The following is a 19,430-nucleotide window of genomic DNA, read 5'->3' on the forward strand; positions in this document are numbered from 1 at the left end:
TTCTTTGAAATTGATGTTTTCTAAGTTTTAAGAATTTCACCATCATCTTTTTCTGTGTCAGTGCTGGGGGTGGTAGTGACTCCTGGAGGTTGCCAGCTCTATGATATTGTAAAGTTCTCTACTTACACTTCCATTTTCCTTTTTAACATGATTTTGAGAAGAATTTGTTAACTTCAACATACAGTTGCATCCCATTATAATTATACTGAGTGTAAAGAAACCCTACAGAAACAAAATAGCCCACATACTATGAGGTCGGTTTCACTGCCCCCGGCTTTGTTTTTGTTTTGGGGATTTTGGGAGTGTTTTTGTTTGTTTGTTTGTCTGTTTGTTTAAACAAATGTGCACCAGGATCGTTCAAAGTAAAGCAAAGGCCATCAGTATGAAAGCTACAGTTTACAATATACCACACCTAGAACCCAGAGAAGGTGAATTAGACAGAAGTGGTTGTTGTTGTAGCTCAGTAATCTGGATACACTTATCCAGGTTTGCAGCATCAAACTGTTTCATTTTTAAGTTTCTGTTATCTTAATGATCAGATGCCCCATGTTCTCCCCAGTCTCTTTGTCGTGTTTGGTGTGAGCTCCATCACGGAGTGGGACTTCATGGGACCTCTAACAATGGCGGTACAAACTTGTTACCTCCCAAATTCTCCAAGTCAAAAGCATGCACGATCTTGGGGTTGTTCTTCCGAATGTGAAGGTTAACCATAGATTGGTTGCAATGATCTTTAACATAAAATCTTTTGTAAACTAGATAACCATTGGATAACCAATTGCAGCCATGGGAACTGCTGCAGTCCATTCAGCTCATACGCTGGAAGTCAGATTCACAGCATCGTCACTGGCAAAGCATGTGGCCAGGACACTGAACACAAACAGGCTGCGGACCTAGACTGAGTTGGGGTGCAGAAGCACCCTTTTATTTTCTCAGTTATCAACTGTGTTCCTAGATACAAATTTGTATTAAGGTTTCTTTGCTCTTGTTATTTTGTCTCTTGACTGGACCTCTGCTAATATGAAACTGTAGAAAGTCCGTGTTGAATTCTATTGAGAAGGTCAGGGAACCATACAAGGAAAATAAGACAAGAGAAGCAGAGAAAGAGGCAGAACCATATTGAGATAAATCAAGATAGTTGGAAGAGAAAAAAATTAGGGTACTGGGAGTCAGGGCTGGGGGTAATAAGCATACTGTGATTTAAATAAAGGCCTTTTAGGAAGAAGGTGGATGTAAGTAGATTGTTTGCTGCTGACCTGACATGAAATCCCTCTCTGTATTTTTTTATATAAGGCTGGAGTAAATATTATCTCATGATTCATTTTGGACATTTGGTTATAAATGTCTTCTCAGTGTGACACATAGCTGAGACCGAACAGATGGCCCAGCACTGCAGTAGATATATTCCGGAGCTATTTTGTATGTGGACACTGGACCCTGAGTCTAGTATCTGCAGCTTCCCACAATAATGACCCCAGAACGGAGCCAAAAGGGAACTACAGCTGTTATCCCTGGCTCCTCCACTTTGGGTCAAGAAAGTGGGAATCAACTCAGCATGGAATGGGATGGCCCTCTGAACACCAGGGGCACATCACAAAGGCTGGATTATTTGGTCAAGGCTTCTGTGACCTGGTCATGGTGTCCAGAAAATTTGACTGGTTTAGTGTTGTGTGTATGAGTTCAGTAAATTAACCAGCTCTCAAAAGTGTGCTGTGTATTTTCTGACTAGTGTTTCAACCAGATTTCAACAGATTTATCAGTTTCTTAAGAAATCGATCCTCTCTCAGGGGAAAGAGAAGGTTTGTGGCAAACGTGTTTCAATTACTTGATTTCAAGGTTTCTCCTTGTTCCACAGCCTGAAACGAACCTCCGTGCACACGCAGCTACTCTACATGGATTCCTGGCAGAGGCCACGTGCTATTAAAAACTGACAATTGAGGAAGGAATGTCCGTATGGCGGGACCAGTGACCACAAACAGAAAAACTGGCATCTTGATAGGATGAGAGAAGGACCAGACCTTAAAAAAATCTCATTAATGCTTCATTCACTGTCTCTTCTTAAAGACTGTGATACTTAAAAGTGTAAATTTCAGGTAAATCTATCAACAACATGTGCATCTTTCATGAGGAATAAGAACTGAGAAGTACAATTCTTACCAGCCTGGGAGTAGAACTTGAGTTGATTCTTATGTCCACCACTGCTCTGCCTGTGTGTCTCATTTGGCAGTAGTGAAAGGGGCATATGTTTTACAGTCCAAGGACACTTGGGATAAAATATTGGTCCTCTTGTTTGTTCCGTGTATTATCTTGAGTAAATTATTTGGTGTAACTAAGAGACATAGTTTTTCTTTCTTCCTTGTAAAAGAAGAGCAATGAGATCCAATGTCTTGGATTCTTGGAATAATTAAGTGTCAATATTTATGAAGTCTCTAACACTGCCTAAAATATAATAAGTGCCCAATAAAACTTACTGCCTCCATCTGGATTCGGAAGGAAGCAGACAAATTAAACACATCCCAACCCCTTCAGGCAGCGGTTCAGAGATTTCTCCATCTAGTTAAAGGAGGAAGATTGTATATTTCTGAAGTTTGGTATGAAAATTCTTTCTATGTGAATTTGGGTCTTGGTTATGATCTTATTTTTTTTGTATTACATGTTTCTTTTACTGTGAGCTTCCTCAATATTTTTGGAATATGATTGGAATCTAGAATATAAGTTAAAACACTGGGAAAATGACAATCCAAATGCATTTTCTACAAAGACGTTAACCCACTTCTGCGGAGTTTCTGATGCTGGTTTTTGCTGGAAATACAAGATTTCAAAATTCAAGCAACTTGCACAAAACTGCTGTAAGCCGAGCAAATGACTCACCACAGAGGTTAAACAACACATAGCTGTAAGATGTACACCCTGGGAGAAATTCCACTTTAATAATGAATAGCCAACTCATCATCCCACTACTATTTAGCACATGTTAATGTCTCTCATCTGTTTTGTGCTCGCTCATATTTACGCCCTGATGCCCAGGTGATCAGTCTTCCCTGACTCGAGATCTCTAATCTACTTCTGAGATGCAGTGAGAATTGCCTTGGAGACAGATAAACAGCCACTGTATGGGAAATTAAAGGGACACATATTCTACCTGGACGCACGCCAGCATGCTTTCTAAAGATCTCCTATAGGAAAGTGACAACCCAGACATGCCAAACATGTTTACAATCTTCGCTGAATGGAATGCCATTCACAATAGGACAAGTGTCATGACACCTTTTGTTCCCAATATTAATGGCCAGCATGCCCTGCATTTTCCTCTCACAGCCTTGAATGGAGCTGGGAAGCCTGAAATGAGGTTGAAAATGAAAGTACCTGCATTCTTCTCACATCAGGATAAATGGAGCTCTCATCCCTCCCGCTGGTGATACACGTCCGGGCTACTGTTCATCTCTGAACGGCTGAATTGGTCTGTCCTTAGTCCTTTTCCATTTCCACTTCTATTTCTCATTGTAATAGATAGATTTGAATGGGCCAGGAGATTACAAAAGAAGGCACTTGACCTTGGAGGCACGATGGTGTCAGAAATTTTTATCTTAAAGAGGTTATTCACTTGCAGCCATGTATTTGCGATATGGGGACAGTGAGGCTTGCCTTGCTGGTCCTTGTCACCAGGCCATCATCCAAAAGATGCTAACACCTCTCAATGCATGAACTATTTCACAAACTATGGCTGCTTGCAGGAGCTGAAAAGAATTCCGGACTACAAAGTACCAGGTGACAACTGCAAAGGCCATGACAGCAATGGGCCACCGTGTGCAAAAGGGCTGAGTGCAACAGAAGAATAACACAAGGAATTACTTTGCATGCCTAAAAGAATTGGACCACTCCATAGCACAGGGTATAAATACAGAAGGCTCCTTCCCATCAGGAAGAAGCTGCCGCTAGAGCGTGGTGAGCTCACACTTCTCCAATCCTTGATCAAAGGATAAAGGTCCCGCTTTACTGAACTCAGTCTTGTACCAGGTGCGAACAGCTCTGGGCAGAAGGACTTTGTTTTGGGTCCACCGTTCAGACGAGTTGGTAAACTCATCACACAGCGGTATGATCTTTAGGCCTCAGCAGGATTAGGGACAGAACCAAGAGTAGGACACTTTCTGCTCCACCAGGAATAATTCTTCTCGAGTTCAGTCTAAGTACTTGTTTTTTTTTAAATGCTAAATATCCAATGGGACAATTTTCAATCAAGGTTTATCGGTAGGCAAATCCCTAAATTAAAAGAAATAGTGACTTTTTTCAGAGAGTCCTTACTTTGATTCAATTTAGTGAACATTGTTTGCAGGTCAGTATTTTACTCATACATATTCTGGTTCAGGAAATGATAACCTTGATTACCTTTTGACTAGGTCCACATAACATAACAGATTATCTCTGGCCAATTAAAAGGCCTCATGGTTGGTTTATTATGCATAAAGAGCCTGAATATATTCTACCGTCCATTCTGTGCCCTAACATTGTGATGATGTGATAATACGTCTGAATCCTTCAAGCAGTCAAAATACTTCCTAGGTCAGAAGCCTCTTTCTGACTGGTGTTCAGAAATATTCGCTAGTCAAAGGCTATGTAAGGTTTACTGAGTCATTGTGGATACACCTTTACTTGCATGAAATAAAGGGTTCAGATGACAGTGTAGCAGAGAAGAAGCTGCTATATAATTTAGGTATTACTTCAGCAGCCTTTTCATTTGAGGAAAGAGCTTGGTCATGTTTTTCCAGAAACTGAAGGATCTGCCTATTCTGGCCTCTAATATATTTGAAATCTAGAAGCGCTTGCATCTCTTCCCCTTGGCTGTTGCCAGAGTGGGTTTCTATGGGGGGACTTTGGGTTAAGGTGAAGCTGAGTTTATAGGAGGAAGGAGACACCCTTTTCCCACTCCCCAAATACACATCCTCCCCACTACCACGTGTGGCTGTTCTGTTAGTACCCATGCTGCTAACAGAACATCTCGACAGGTGACGAGATGAACCTGGGGGAAGGAAAAGGATGACCTTAGAGTTTGAGGCTGAGGTTGAAAATTGGGTTCCTTCTTGACCTAGGGCAGGATTAAGGAAGTAGCAGGAAAGCTGCACCACGAGGTTTATGCTGAGTGGTCCTTAGATGTCTGGAAGAGTCAGAGCCACCCTCCAACATCAGATCTACATCAGATCTGCTGAAAGGGCAGGGAGCTGGGCCCCAGGAAGGGGCTGGGTATTTCCCCGTGGGTGGGTCCCCTTTGGCAGGTGTACAGAAAATGCATTGCCGGCACTCCCTGATACTCCGGCTTACCCCAGGAGGGCCATGACTCAGCAGGAGGGCTTCCTGGGATATGGCTTAACCAAGTAGGACAACCAGCTGCGGTGGCATCTGCAGGTCTGACCTTGGTATGTGGTTCTCCTGGTGCATCTTTAGGCCTTCATTGGTTATTACTCTCATGATGGTGGCTATTAGATAATGAGGGTGCAGTCCTGGGTATGGAGAGGCAAGACTACCCTTAGATACCCAGGCTATGGCTTACCAAGGAACCTGACCTGTAAAATCTGAGGCTCATTTATTTGTACATTGGACTTCTGGAGAAAATATTCAACCCAACAGGCATTTGGGGGACAACCTACTCTGGAGCAGACCCCTTCCGAAGATTCTCTACCATAATAAAAATTAAGGACTTGTGAGCATATCTTCTCCTGCCACATCAGTTTTCATGTCTGCTACATCCGCTCCTTCTTTCCTCGTGTACTCCCTCCACCCACTGGCCTCCCTCTCTTTCCTCCCCCATCCCCACGAGCATATACTCCATATTCAACAAGCTGAAGCCACTGTGTGTTATGGATGAACAAAGCAAAACAAAGTACTTATCTTCAAGGAACTATAGTACCTGTCTTCAAGGAAGTATAATTCAACACCCTAAGAAAATATGTATTACAGCAATTACTTATGAACTCCCAAGTAAAGAAAAATATGTTCTCTGTGAGAAGATTAGAAGATATTCCTGTCACAGAGCACCACAGGACATACATCAGTAAACCAATATTGTCTAAGATCTTTTTCTTTTTTTTTACCCCTCAAATGTTGATATAAAAAACATTTCTTAATCACAGTGACCAATAGCCTGTACACAAGAAATGCTGTCAATTTTTACTCTGTTCTTTGGACAAGATTTGAAGGGTCATTACTAAGTATACTAAGCTCTTAAGGTTCACTCTGAAGCTGATAAAGCTCTAAGATGGAGTCACAAATATTTAATCACTAGAGTTATTTTTAGCTTGTCAACTTTTCCATTCTACAGGTTTGGATCAGCCTTAGGTTTCTCCCTAAAATTTCAGGAAGATTTAAGAAAGCCTTGTAACTCTGCAGCTCTATGAGCAAAGATGAGCTCTTTCAGTTAATCAGATGTACTGTTAGGGGGTTGCCTCCTACCCTTATCCAAACACCGAGTGACTTAAGCCAAGCTTTTGTGGTTGCTCTAATGTCCTTTATCAATATAAGGGCCTATACCTGTCATATGCTGTTCAGCTGTAATGAACATACAGTGATTTACAGGGAGAAGAACTAAATACTGAGAAGCTCTGCGTGTTTAAGTGAGTTAAAGCAAGCATGAAAAAAATCAATGTTATTTTAAAAGTTCGCTTTTGCTTCTGAATAAGGCCCCTGGCCATTCAATACAGTCTGGGGGGAAATAAATACTGAAATCTGGGTCACCCCAAAGCGTAACCAAAAAGGAACCAATGTACCCTTGGCCCCCTCTCTGAGATCAAGTCCTCCTCCCGGTTGTTCTCCTTCACAAGACAAGGCTCCCACTGCCCCAGGGCCCACCCAGCTTGGTCTTTCGCCTTGGCCAGCCCCCGTTCTCTGGACTGAAGTTACTTTCCGGCTCTGACAGAATTGTCCTCTGCTCTCTCTTTCCCTTGGTCCACATAACATAACAGATTATCTACTGAATTCTTTAATGAACTTTTCAAGTGTTAGTGGGTTATTATATATGTTTCCCTCTGCTCCACACAACAGTTTTGGGGAAATACATGATTTCTCTAGACTCTAATATATTATTTTATGTAAGTGTATACATAATCCATTCTATTATGTATGTACAATACATTGTATATGTTTTTATAGGGCTTGTTTTTTCATATATGCTTATTACTACAAATTCTGGGAGTATGATATGTGCTTCCTAAATAATGATTTTTTAAATATTTAACTTTAGATTACAGACTTGCAATGTTTTAATATTTATAATATTCACATCATATTTGACTGAATATTTTTTCCTGTAATCTACTAAGAATGGGCTTTTTTCCAGTGTTTTGGTAATAGAATTGTGGCGACAGTTGGACCTTGCGCCTCACCTGAAATCCAGGTGTGTCTGGTCTTGTTTTGCTGGCTGGTGCTCTGTGTCCAGGGGAAGCCTGGCCGGTGGGGGCCGGGAAGAGAAGTACAACATGATGACTTTAGCAAAGCAACAAAATGCCAAGACCAGAAAGAAATACCACTTTCAGTTTGGGTTGGTGGTTGTCACTCGAAATCTATACCCAATCCAGACACGTGGGCTCATTTCTGTATATGGGAGGCAAAGGGCTGTAGGTAAAAAACAACATAATTGTTAGCAATTCAGTTTCTCAGTAAACTATTGAAGTCTTGAAGCAAAATTGCTTTCGGGGCTATTCCCCACGGTGCCCCCAACAGTGGCACAGCTTTAGCAGCAGAGGAATCACAGATGTCATAGGTGGAGTGTCCCGTAAGAGTGGCCGTGGTGAGTAGGGTTAGCAGACAGGGGGCTGCCCAGAGCTGGTCAGCCTCGGGCCAGCTGTAGTGTGTGGGTTCTTGACTTCATGGAGGAAAGATCTCGCAACACAAGTCCTGGTGATTTTGAGAGTATTTTTATTAAAGCTGGGGACAGTGAAACAAGGAAGGACTTAGACTAGAGGAAGCAACAGGAGAGAACCTAGGCGGGGCTCTGCTTTGGCTCCCTAAAGACATGACAGGAAAGACATGAGCCAAGACGTGGCTGCATTTAGCTCACTGAGGAGTCAGAGAGAAAGGGGACTGTGGAGACAGGATCCTGTGGATAGGACCCTCAGGGTTTAGGAAAAAGTAAAAAGTTCATGCCCAGGATGGGGCACGGGCATGCTCTAGAAGAAGCCCACGTGGGGTCTTTGTCCTGAGGGTTTTTATCTCTCTTCTGTGGGTGAGAATCTTGGGGGAAGCAGAATATTTATCAGCCTTCCAGGCATATTTTAAAATCTGGTGATGCATCAGAATGAACATATGGGGGGGAGGGATGGGGGTTATTCCTTGGTCTGTTTGACTTTTTTACTTTGATTTTGGGTCTCTTTGGCTCTAATGGGGTTTTGTTATTTGTTCCTCTGACTTCATTCGTCCTTGGGTTTAGTTGGCACAAATGGCATTAATTTGGCCTGTGTCCTCTATGTTCCAGACCAGGGTGATTTAAGCTGTGTATTCCCTGGTCAGGGGGAAGAGGTATAAAACATTTGTTGTCAAATGTCCTTGGCTGGGGAAGATAAGGTCTTGAGATTCGCCACCTGGCTGTACATTGTTCAAAGTGTTCAGTCTTGTTTAATTTTCTCATCTCAGTTTCCCCATTCCACTTGTCCAGGAATTTTCCTAGGTTCTTACTACCCTGCCACCGTGACATGTAATGAGAGATGGCAGTGCCTCCTGAGAGACACAAAGCAAAGAGGAGGCTCACCAGGACACTTTCTTGTGGGCTCATGGGAGACACCTCTGGGAGCAGCATTCAGTGGAAGGTGAAGAAGAGACCCGAGAATGTCAAGGCCATACTGATGGTGTGACCCCCCCGTCCCTGTGATCTGGCAACTGCTGGCAATCTGGTCACATAATCAACACATTTAAAACATCTCAGTATTTACAAAGTTTTTTTTCCTCCCTAAAATTATTTCCTTGGGCTACTATCCCAGAAGTGAGAAGACTAAGTAAACACTGGGGTAACATTTATGTCTCCTTTGAAAATACATTTACTTCTGGGGTTTTCAAGAGACACACAGTTCCTTTAGGAAAACCAGTGGGAAATATAATTGGGGGCAAATGAGACTTCTGAAACCACTAATATTCCAGGCTGTATCAGTCTTCATATTCTTCATTCTCAGAGGGCTGGCACTAATTAAAGTCTCCCTTTACTGATTTTAATTGATCAAAGAAAGAAATATGGCTTCTGAATAGATGTAATTGGATATGCTGTAATTATACCAACTTATTTGAGATGATTGCATCTAATTTGGTTAGAGTCATTAGGCATATAGATTCATTTCAAGGGCGAAGGAAGATTCCTCATACATTTTGTTTGTGGTCAGCATCACCCTTGGATTATTTCAGAAACTTTCTTGCCTCTGGGTCAGTCCCAACTTGTTCAGTTTTTTTTTTCTTGTATAATAATGAGGCCCCTTTGGGATCTGAAAGGTAAATTATTCCTTTCTTGCAACTGGGCAACAAGATTGAGTAGAATATGTTTACCTGCAGAAATAATTCTTAGCAGCGGAAGCAAAATTCCACAAATAACAACCCAGAAATTTTCATTCAGATACTCTTTAAAAAACATTAAGTAATGAAAAATGCATATTTTCTTTCATGCCTAATATTTTAAAAAATAAGAGATACTACTTCTACTTGTATTTTCATGGTGCGGTATAGTTATTATTTCTTGCCTATCGTACAATGCTTCTTTTTCACTGAAACCATAATTAATATTCCATGACAATTAGTAAACAGAATGCAAGTCAAAGAAACACAGACCCAGGGTTTCGATGATGTAGCCATGAATCATTTTTAAAATTTCCTTATCACTTTTTTCCATCAGTCATACCAATTTATTCCCTTTGTCACAAATATACCTTCAGTCATTAATGGCAAGATATGAGTCTATTTGGAATCAGGTCTGTGGCCAGGTCAGAACAGAAGTGGAAGAGTTCTGGGTTTCTCTAAGAATCAGAGCACAGGCAGCCGTATTAACTGCATTTGATTTAATCACTCATTAGAGACCTGGACAAAATCCAGTAACAAGGAAGCCTCCGATACCTGTAATGGTGCTTGTCTTCTTGTCCACTCTCCCCCCTCCCCATAGGGTAGCTGGGTGAACTGCCTATGGCAGTCACGTGGGTGCCCCATTCAGATCTTTTTTCAAGAAAACCTGTTCTGCAGCATAGAGCTGATTGACAGCTTCCAAGGTACATGCTGTTTGTATCTCCCACATAGTTCACCCCAGGCCCGACTTCTGTCAGGCTGCTCCCAGCCAACAGCTGAACACAGCCGGGATATTAAGACCAGACCATTCCTGCCATTGGCCTGGGGCTTCCCAGTTTTAAAAGCCAGTCTGGCTTCTGCTCCTCAGTGTCTAACCTGTCAGCAATGGAGATCAACACTGACCTCCCAATATGACCTGGGACCATTCATCAAAAAGACCAACTGACTGTTTGCTGGCAGGTCGATTACATTGAGCCCTTCCCACCCTGAAAGGGCCAGCAGCTTACCTTCACAGGGATTGATGACTACAACAGGTAGAGATTTACCTTTCCTACTCACAAAACCTCAGAATAGACCACAATCCAGGGCCTTATGGAATGCTTGATCCACAGGCATGGAACACAAGGGGCCTGCTTCACAGTGGAGCAGGGGCAAGAGGGAGCCCATGACCATGACCACAAAATCCATTGTATAACATACCACACCATTTAGAAATAGCTGGCTTCCTAAGTGTCATGACAGGGAAAGCCCTGAGACTGAACATCTACTTCTGTACTTGGAGGGCAAGTAAAGGCTGAAGAAAGAGGCTGGCCACTCCAGTCTGTCAATTAACAGAGTTTATCGAGGGGACTTACATACGAGGCACATCTTGGGCATCAACAAGACAACATGGAGCCCTGGCTGATGTGGCTCAGTGGATTGAGTGCTGGCCTGCAAACCAAAGGGTCACTTGTTCAATTCCCAGTAGGGCGTATGCCTGGGTTACGGACCAGGTATCCAGTAGGGGACATACAAGAGGCACCCACACACTGATGTTTCTCTTCTCTTTCTCCCTTCCCTTCTCTACAAAAATGAATAAACAAAATCTTTTTTAAAAGACAACATAGATATCCTCCATGCTGTATGACAGACACTAAAGAATTAGATAGAGCAGGATGGATAGGGGTACTAGGGCATGACCCACCCCAGATAAAGAGAAGATGTCTTACATGCTTGCCCAGGGCCTCATCCAGGAACCAGCATGCCTGGGACATGGGCAGGGGTGGATACTCTCTGTGGGAACGTAGAGGAAAACATCTTTGTTCTGGCCTGGATCTAGCTGGGTCTGGCTCAAGGGCTCAGCAGTGATCATGACTCTCCTCCACAATAAGTTAGGGAAAAAGCATTGAAAAACACAGCTCAAGCACCAGCTTGGAAACAACAGTCTTCAAGGATGAGGTGCTATCCTTCAGGATGCAGTGTGCCTATTAAATCAAGAAGCCCACAGGTACCACGGAGGAGGAACTCTCCAAACACGTGTGGAAAGATGGACAATGGCCAGGAACATGCCCTGCTCGGGTCTCCCTTCTCAGAAACTGTGGCAGGGTGCAGAGCTGGTTGCCTGTAACTGCAACATCTTGGTTTCCCTTCACACCTCTGCCAAGCTGCTCCCAGCCAGTATCTGAACATAGTGGGTATATTAGAGAAAGGTTATTTCTGCCTGAGGTAGAATTTTTTTAATGGCAAACTATGCCTGAGGATTGCTCACCAGCCTGGCCAGAACTTTTTAAAAAACTATTGTTATTTGAGATTCTTCTTGCCCAGTCTTTCCTTCCTTCCTTTTATAGCTATCAGATTGGCACTGTAGTCAGTAGGTGGTCTTGAATACTCCTGCTCCCTCCCCATTCACACTTCATATCTGTCAATCTCCAGAAAAAAGAGACATACCAAGAAGGGCTCCTGCTAGCTAACTGGGCTCAAATTAACAACCAGAGCCTAACAGCCGTTTCTAGACAGAAGCCTCTCACACAAACTGCCCTTCAGGGAGAAGCCTGCACTAAGCTGCCTGCCTCCTGCACTGCCTGCCTGCCTGTGCTGTGATCCTTTGTCTGAACAAGCCCTTATAAAGGAGTTCCCAAAACTGTATTTCAACCAATAGGACTGAGACTTTCCCATCCAATCAGAACTATGCAGCTGTATCCCCCACCCCCATTAGCATTTTCACCACCAATTAGAGCAGCTTCAGTATGACCAATCAGGACGATGCTTCTTAAACCAATCAAACTACAAAGATTTTGAGTCCTCATTTGCATGACGACAGCCCAATCAGGGGCCAGGGGTGGGGACTTCTCTCTATAAAATTTATCTCCCCTCTGGTTCAGGGAGCATACTTTGCCTTTCCATCAAACACTGGAGTCAGTGTTTTCCTGGGCTAGAATTTCAAAGACCTCAGCAGAGAGCAGAGCTGTCTGGCAGGAGAGAGACCTTGTTCCAGGGCTTCCTTGCCCCAGGGCTGCCTCACAGCCATGCTGTTCCCCATCACTGCTGTTTCATAATTTAGCTGTGACACCACTGAACTCTTCTATAGTTATGCTGATATCACAGCCATGTTGTATGATAATTGAGCTATTGGCACCGAATCAAGTTTCCTTCTTCACCACATCCCAAATTGGGTATTCTCGTTGGTGTTGAATTGGTACCAACAACCATTAGTTGACATAAGTGTTGTTAGAGCTTTAATTGTTTTTCCTCAAGAGATAAGTGGAAGTTCTAACTCCTAATATTTGTAAATGTGACTTTATTTAGAAATTGAGACTTTGCAGATGTAATCGACTTCAGATGAGGCATGTAGGGTGAGTCCTTAATCCAACAGGACACGGCTATCCTTTAGAAGAAGAGAAATTTGGAAGACACAGAGGGAAGACAGATGAAGTCAGAAGCAAAGGTTGGAGTTATGAGACCACACCCCAAGGGGTGGCTGGGTTTGCCGGAACCCAGAAGACATGTGGGAGGATTTTCCCTAGAGGCCTTGCGGGGAGTGTGGCCCTGCTGACACTTTGATCTCACACTTCTAGCCTTAAGATTGTGAGACAGTAAGTTTTTTTTAGTTCTAAGCCACCACGTTTGTGATTCAATGTTGTTATGGAAGCCCAAGGAAACTAACACAGGTATTTTCCTAGACAATCTTGCATATCTTACCCTGTTAGCACATCTGATTTGGAGGAAAGAGGAGGAGGAGCAAGAGGACTTCAAATAGTTTTACTTCCTCCTTAATATCAAAATCTCATTACCCTCACTGGTTATATTTAGCTTATTAATTCTTCCTTAAGGTTTTCCATGAATCTCAAGACAGATGAGATCATATCTCCTCCCAACCTAGTAGTTTTCTTATAACTCTGATGACTTACCATTTTATTTATTGTATTCTTTTTTTATATATATCTTAATAAAATTTTAACTAAAAAACTGGTATATATTATTTTTTAAATGACATTAGACTAGATGTGATTCTTGAAAATATTTTTCCAGATAGCTTAATGTGTGACATCCAGCAATAGCCAGTTTTATCTGTTTTGAAGTGAGTGAAAATGGCATTAATATGAGGTTTTGAGATGCTGGGATGGCAAGTCGTGAGAGACAGCAGCAATCTATTTAAATCTATGGTATAATGAGGTACATTAGATATATTAGAACATGAGATGATGTATTTATGGATTCTTTAAAGTTTAAATAACATATAAGGTTAAGTCTTCTGTCTTATTCAATCCAGTTATGACTTATTCTGGCTTGTGGTTTTCATTGAGCTATCCAAATTCTCCATATCAGTTCTTAATTATTTCAAGCAAACATCTTTAAATTGACTGGCCAAGAACTGCAGACTGTGTCCAGCTGCTCGGTATTCACATCATCATCCTCACTGTGCTTTGCCCAATGGAGCAATCTCACCCAAACAAGAAGTAAATATCATTCTTGATCTTTCTACTCTGGGAAGAGCCATCAACGCCCTTCCATTCAAAAGCTGGAGAACCATATAACATACTGTAATTGCTGAGTCTACAGGAGATTTGTCCAAGTTTATGGTTAAGGTGCATACCGATCTCTTCCCACTCTCAGAGGACCATTGACATGCCACTTGTTTCTTACACTGGACAAAAAGGAATTGCAGATCTTATTAGAAACATTATTCATATGAAATATTTCCTGGTGATCAAGTATATGCAATGGCATGTAATAAAGGCACACTTGAATACCGAGCAAGGTGAAATGCATTTCACTTACGGAGAACAGATAATATTGTACCTATACATTTAATGGCCAGTTTTCCTTTCTCTTTTGAGATTTAGATTTTTAAAGTATGTGTAGTGGGCCATGAACTATCTGGGAAGATCTATTGCAAAATTATTTTATTAGGTCACATTGTGAGAAGCTTAAACTTATACATGAAACCAAAGATGATTTTTAAAAAATACGTAATAAGGTTCAGTTGCTTTAATCATGTGTACTGGCATCTAACAGATCTGGGCATAGAGCACATTCCACTCCCATTTTTGAAGATTCATAGCCCTACAAAGTCTTCAGCAGCCCAAGGGGGTGCTGCCAGAGGCCATGACCATCACCTTGTCCTTCCTGCAGCTATTGCCATTTTCATCTAAGCTGGGACAGTACTGTGGTCCAGAATGTTGTTTAGCCATAAAAGTGCCTCCAAACATAACACACGCTACATAGAATGAGTGTTACGTGAGGAATAATTAATACTTTAAAAAAATGCTTGTATAATATTTTTCTCTAAAAGTGTGAAAGATATAATTGAAAAATTGGGATTAAAAAACAAAGATGATACTTGGTCAAATTACCAATTTATATACACAACCTGTATTTTTTCATTGTCTACATTTCCTTGAGTGAAAATAGAGTATAACACAGCATTTCCCCAGTTAAGTTCCATTCTCCAGGATTATTAGCTATGGTAATAGATATTGTGGTCAAAGCTTGTGTGGTCGAGTAAAGAAAGTGATGGGCCAAACCATTTGCGGGGCTCAGACTATGATCAAAAATAGCACTGTGGCTTTCTGCTTTCTCTATTTCTGTCATCACCCATTCTTTGGGAAGCCAGCCGCCATGTTATGAGGGCCCTCAGGAGTGCTGTGGGGAGGCAGGTGTATGTGCTGAAGACCGAGGTCTCCCGGAGGGACAGTCTTTGAAATACATCCTTCTGCCCCAGTCCAGCCTTTATGGAATTGCAGCCCTGGCCAACAGCTTCACTGCAATCTCTTGAAAGACCCTGAGCCAGACCACCCAGCTGAGTCATTTCCTGGTCCCTTGTCTTTAGAAACCTTGTGAGGCACAAATATCTGTTTTCGGTTGTTAAGTGGGAGTGGTTAACACATACGGATTCTTTACTGTAGGATTTCTCAAAGCCTGTAGCTTATTAGTGTCAGTTGTGTATCTTTAAGGCAGTTGGATGTACTGTGTGGTGAGTATATCCATTTTTTTTTTTACCATGAAACAGTCTTCGTTTTCCAAAGAATTCTGAAGGGTAGTATTTCACTAAATATTTTTGGGAAAGACTGATACAGGGCTTTGCTTCTTCACAGTCACGTTAACGAGAGATCAGATTGGCTTGGTTATGTAACAACTTCAGAGCAGTCAATTTAGAGACGTCTGGAAAAGCCCAGGCGCACTAGGCTAAGGAGTGCCACCGAAGTGAAAAGTATTCCAACCTTTGGTCTTCAGTGCATTTCTTGCAGCGTGCAGAGGATGCTGCTATACCTAACTGGCAGGAAATTATCAAGATCTGATTAAGCAGATATATTTTTTTTTGCCAAGAAGCCATTGCCAAAATAATTCATGAACATCAGAGTCCCTCATTGTGATGTGGGTCATGTTTCCTTGTCAACTGCAAGAAATTTCCAAACTGCAAATGCTAAGCCTTTATCACTCAGCTTCGCCACGTGGAGGGCATTCACAAATTAATAGGACATGTACTTTTTAATTACTCTGTGGAAATTCAGCCTTGTTTTACTGCAGGCAATTGTTACTTAGATGAGCATAAGACCTTTTCAAGGGACACTGTCCTGTTGCGGGCGGCTTCTTCAGAGAACCTAGGCAAGAAAGACTCACAGAGGATTTACAAGAATTTCAGTATGAAAGGGCTTTCAGAAAGGCTTGTTCTTACGCTGTCAGCCTCCAAATCGCAGAGACCTCGCTAGTGAGCGCTCGTGATGAGCACAGAGCACGGAACTGCTTCCTATCTGACAGCTTCCCTTAGTTAGGATGATTACCCACAGATGGACAACGTAAAAATTTCAGACCACAATGTCAGGAATGGCTTTAATTCCACTCAATCGGATCATATGAGCTCCCTTTTTAGCACTCGAATTGAGTCCAGTCCATTCGGAAGCAACCACAGGCAACTTACCTACCTCTCCTCTTTTATTGGCTTCATCGCCTGGGTTTGAACACATTTTGGAGCTGAAGTGAAAAGGTTTCACTTTTCGCTTTGGCCGCCTGGAAAATGGGAGTCATATAAATGGCCCAGTCATCACCTCAGTACATATATGCTTTCCCTTTATTTCTCTCCACCTGATCTTCTACTCTAATATATAATGTTTACAGTTGCCTTCAAAATAGAACCTGAGTCAGCAACTCAGGTGCCTGTGTTGTTTGGAGGTGGGCACTCAGGAGAAAGGGAGTGAGGGAAGCAGGTCTCCGGCAGGACAGAGGACACACAGGGATGTGGTCTCAGCCGGCATCCAGCCTCAGCCTGATCCCAATGAGATATTTGGGGTGTAAGTTGCAGGACCTTCAAGAAACATGCCTGCCTTTTTTTTATCCCCATGTCGATTTTGGGGTACTGGTTGCCCACATTGGGGTGGGGATGGGGCTTGGGCTGGGGCTGGGTAACCTCCATGGGGTGGCTTCTGACCTGTAGAAGGTTGCTTTCCAGAAAAGGAGGCAGCTGGGAACTCTTAGTGCACAGCATTCAGTGCAGCTGGGGTGGGGTCCACAGCCCAGTGAACTGGGATCCAGGTCAGGCACTGACAGTGCCCACCAGAGTTTTCCTGTGTATTTCATTTGTGTTTTCCTATTTGAATGTATGAGTCAGTTGTGTGTTTTCCCAGAAGAGAAGATGTTCTCCAACACATGGTGAAATTAGCAGATTTAACTGAAGCAATGTAGGTAGGGCTGAAAACATGTACGAACAGTATATACACTCTGAGGATGAAAAGTGTTTGCTGCAAAGAAAATGTACACAGTGTTATTGTTATAGGACCAGCTTAGAGACAATGCTTGACCAATGCTTAGGTTGAAAGGGTTCTGAGGCCCTTCCTACTGAACCCACATGAGAGGGATTTTTGACTTGCAACAAAACACACCTAACTTACATGTACCATTCAAAACTGGGTTAACCTTTAGAATATCACTTCAACATTCACCTTCTCATTGTGAACGTGCAGACTTGTAATGTCAGTGATTCCCACGTTCCATTTCCTACACAGGATTCCTGGCCTGAGCTCATTTGAGTGTTCTAACTGCCCGTGGAAGGTTTTCACTTGGGGGGCTGCACAGGTGCCTTAAATTCAAAACATCAGTGTCCCCCTCAAACCTTCTCCCTTCTTCCTGGAGCTTATGCCCCTCACCTTGCCGATGGTGCCGGCCTCCACCCAGCGCCCCTGGCGTGGTTCCCACCCTAATCTCTCTGTCTGGGACCTCGCAGGCTTTCTGACTTTCTGCCATGCGGCTCATCTTTCCCCTCTGCATCTACTCCACACTTTTGCCAGAGTGATCACTCTAACAGTGAGGTTTTTAATTTTGAGAGAGAGGAAGCGCGCGAGAGAGAACCACCGATTCGTCACTCCAGCTATTTACGCATTCGTTGGTTGGTGCCAGAGTGATCAGTCCGCAAGCACAGATCTGCCCACATTACTCCCTATTTTCAAGTTTGAGGTTACTCCCGTCCAAGATCCTAGGTGTAATCCTTCCGGCCCAACCATAGGCCAGTTCATGGGGGAAACTGGTGTCATGGGAAAAGCCACCCTTCCCAGAGTCAACATACAGGAATTTTCTGGAAGGAGCTGCAGGCAAGAACTTAGACACAAGCGCCTCTTCTTGGGGGCCTCCTTAATGAGGCCTTCTTGAAGCACTTTTTGATCAGCCACCGCACTCAGCTACTTTCTACTGCTAGCCCTTCCCCCTTTCCTCCTGCCCTGGCCTCTCCTGTCCATAAAAAAGCAAGAAAGAGCCTTTTGTTCGGAGCCTCTCTGCACTGGGAGGCATCTCTTGATGCTGCTTGTCATTGTCCCACCCGTGCTGTCGTCCCCTAGACAGCAGACACTTGTTTGGCATTGTATTTCTAGTGATTGGCACATTAAAGGCCCTTGAAAAGTGTTGACTTGGTCAACCATTTGTTTGCACATACAATGTAATCATTGAATAGATTCATACACTTGGCTAATCTACTTGTATATATCCAGGCCTTGGCCTTGTCAGAGCCAGCTTTCTCGGTGCATATGTAAACTCCGAATCCCTGCACCTGAGAAACAAGATGGGTTAGTTAGATGTCTTGGCAGGATCCTGATGCTATTCTCTTTTCAACTCTGAAATACTTGGGCATTATAAAATTTGAGTCTGGACCAGACATTGCCACTTCCTGATACTCATTAAATTTTTTAAAATAAAAATAGAGAAACATACTGTGTAATGCAGTAATATGTAAAAGTCTAAAGTGTTTTTAAAACAAAGGAGATAGTAGGATAAAAATTGTCGACATGTTACTCTGCATTAATGGAATCATGTAAAAAGGGGTACTGTCTACAAAGTCAGGCATCAACTGAATGAAAATCAATGTTTATTCTGAGTTAATTTCAAAATTATACCATGTAAGTGACTAACATTCTCTGTTGGATACAGTTCAAAATGTGCCTAATAATGGACTTCTTCCCAGATTGCTTACAAATTTGTTTAAGCATGAAAAAGCTAAATTTTATTTGGCAAGAATAATGCGCATTTTGCTTTCTACTAATAGAAAGCATCCATTTACTACTATTAGTAAATATGTTTTGTAATTAATTTCTAAACAAATTTTCAAGATTAGATTGCAATGGAAAGGCTTTGATAGTATCTATTGTGAGCCAAAATTTGGAAGTAAAAATAATGAAACCCTTGCTTATAAGGTATAAGAGTATATAATAATGCCAAATAAACTGCAAATCTGTCTAGTTAGAAAATTGGCCGAGGCTTTTTTGTACACAATGAATAACTAGTACTAGTTTGTCAGCTAATAGGAGAAATAGTTTCTGTGTGTATCCCATTGACTACTAAGCCAGTAGAAGGGAACAGATACATGTTTGTGGAACTGAGAAAATTTGGAATACTTATACGCAAGGATCCTTCAGATGGTTACAACAGTCAAACCTCTGTTTACATCTTCA

The 19,430-nt window shown here is 42.3% G+C and overlaps 1 pseudogene; it reads right to left on the minus strand.

The window, feature by feature from the left end:
* Nucleotides 1-512: 512 nt before the first annotated feature.
* On the minus strand, nucleotides 513-7,465 carry LOC128626331 (CDGSH iron-sulfur domain-containing protein 1-like; annotated as a pseudogene).
* Nucleotides 7,466-19,430: the final 11,965 nt, after the last annotated feature.

The sequence above is a fragment of the Artibeus jamaicensis genome, unplaced genomic scaffold, assembly GCF_021234435.1.
Source record: "Artibeus jamaicensis isolate MK-2021 breed Jamaican fruit bat unplaced genomic scaffold, CSHL_Jam_final contig_2170, whole genome shotgun sequence".
NCBI classification, from domain to species: Eukaryota; Metazoa; Chordata; class Mammalia; order Chiroptera; family Phyllostomidae; genus Artibeus; species Artibeus jamaicensis.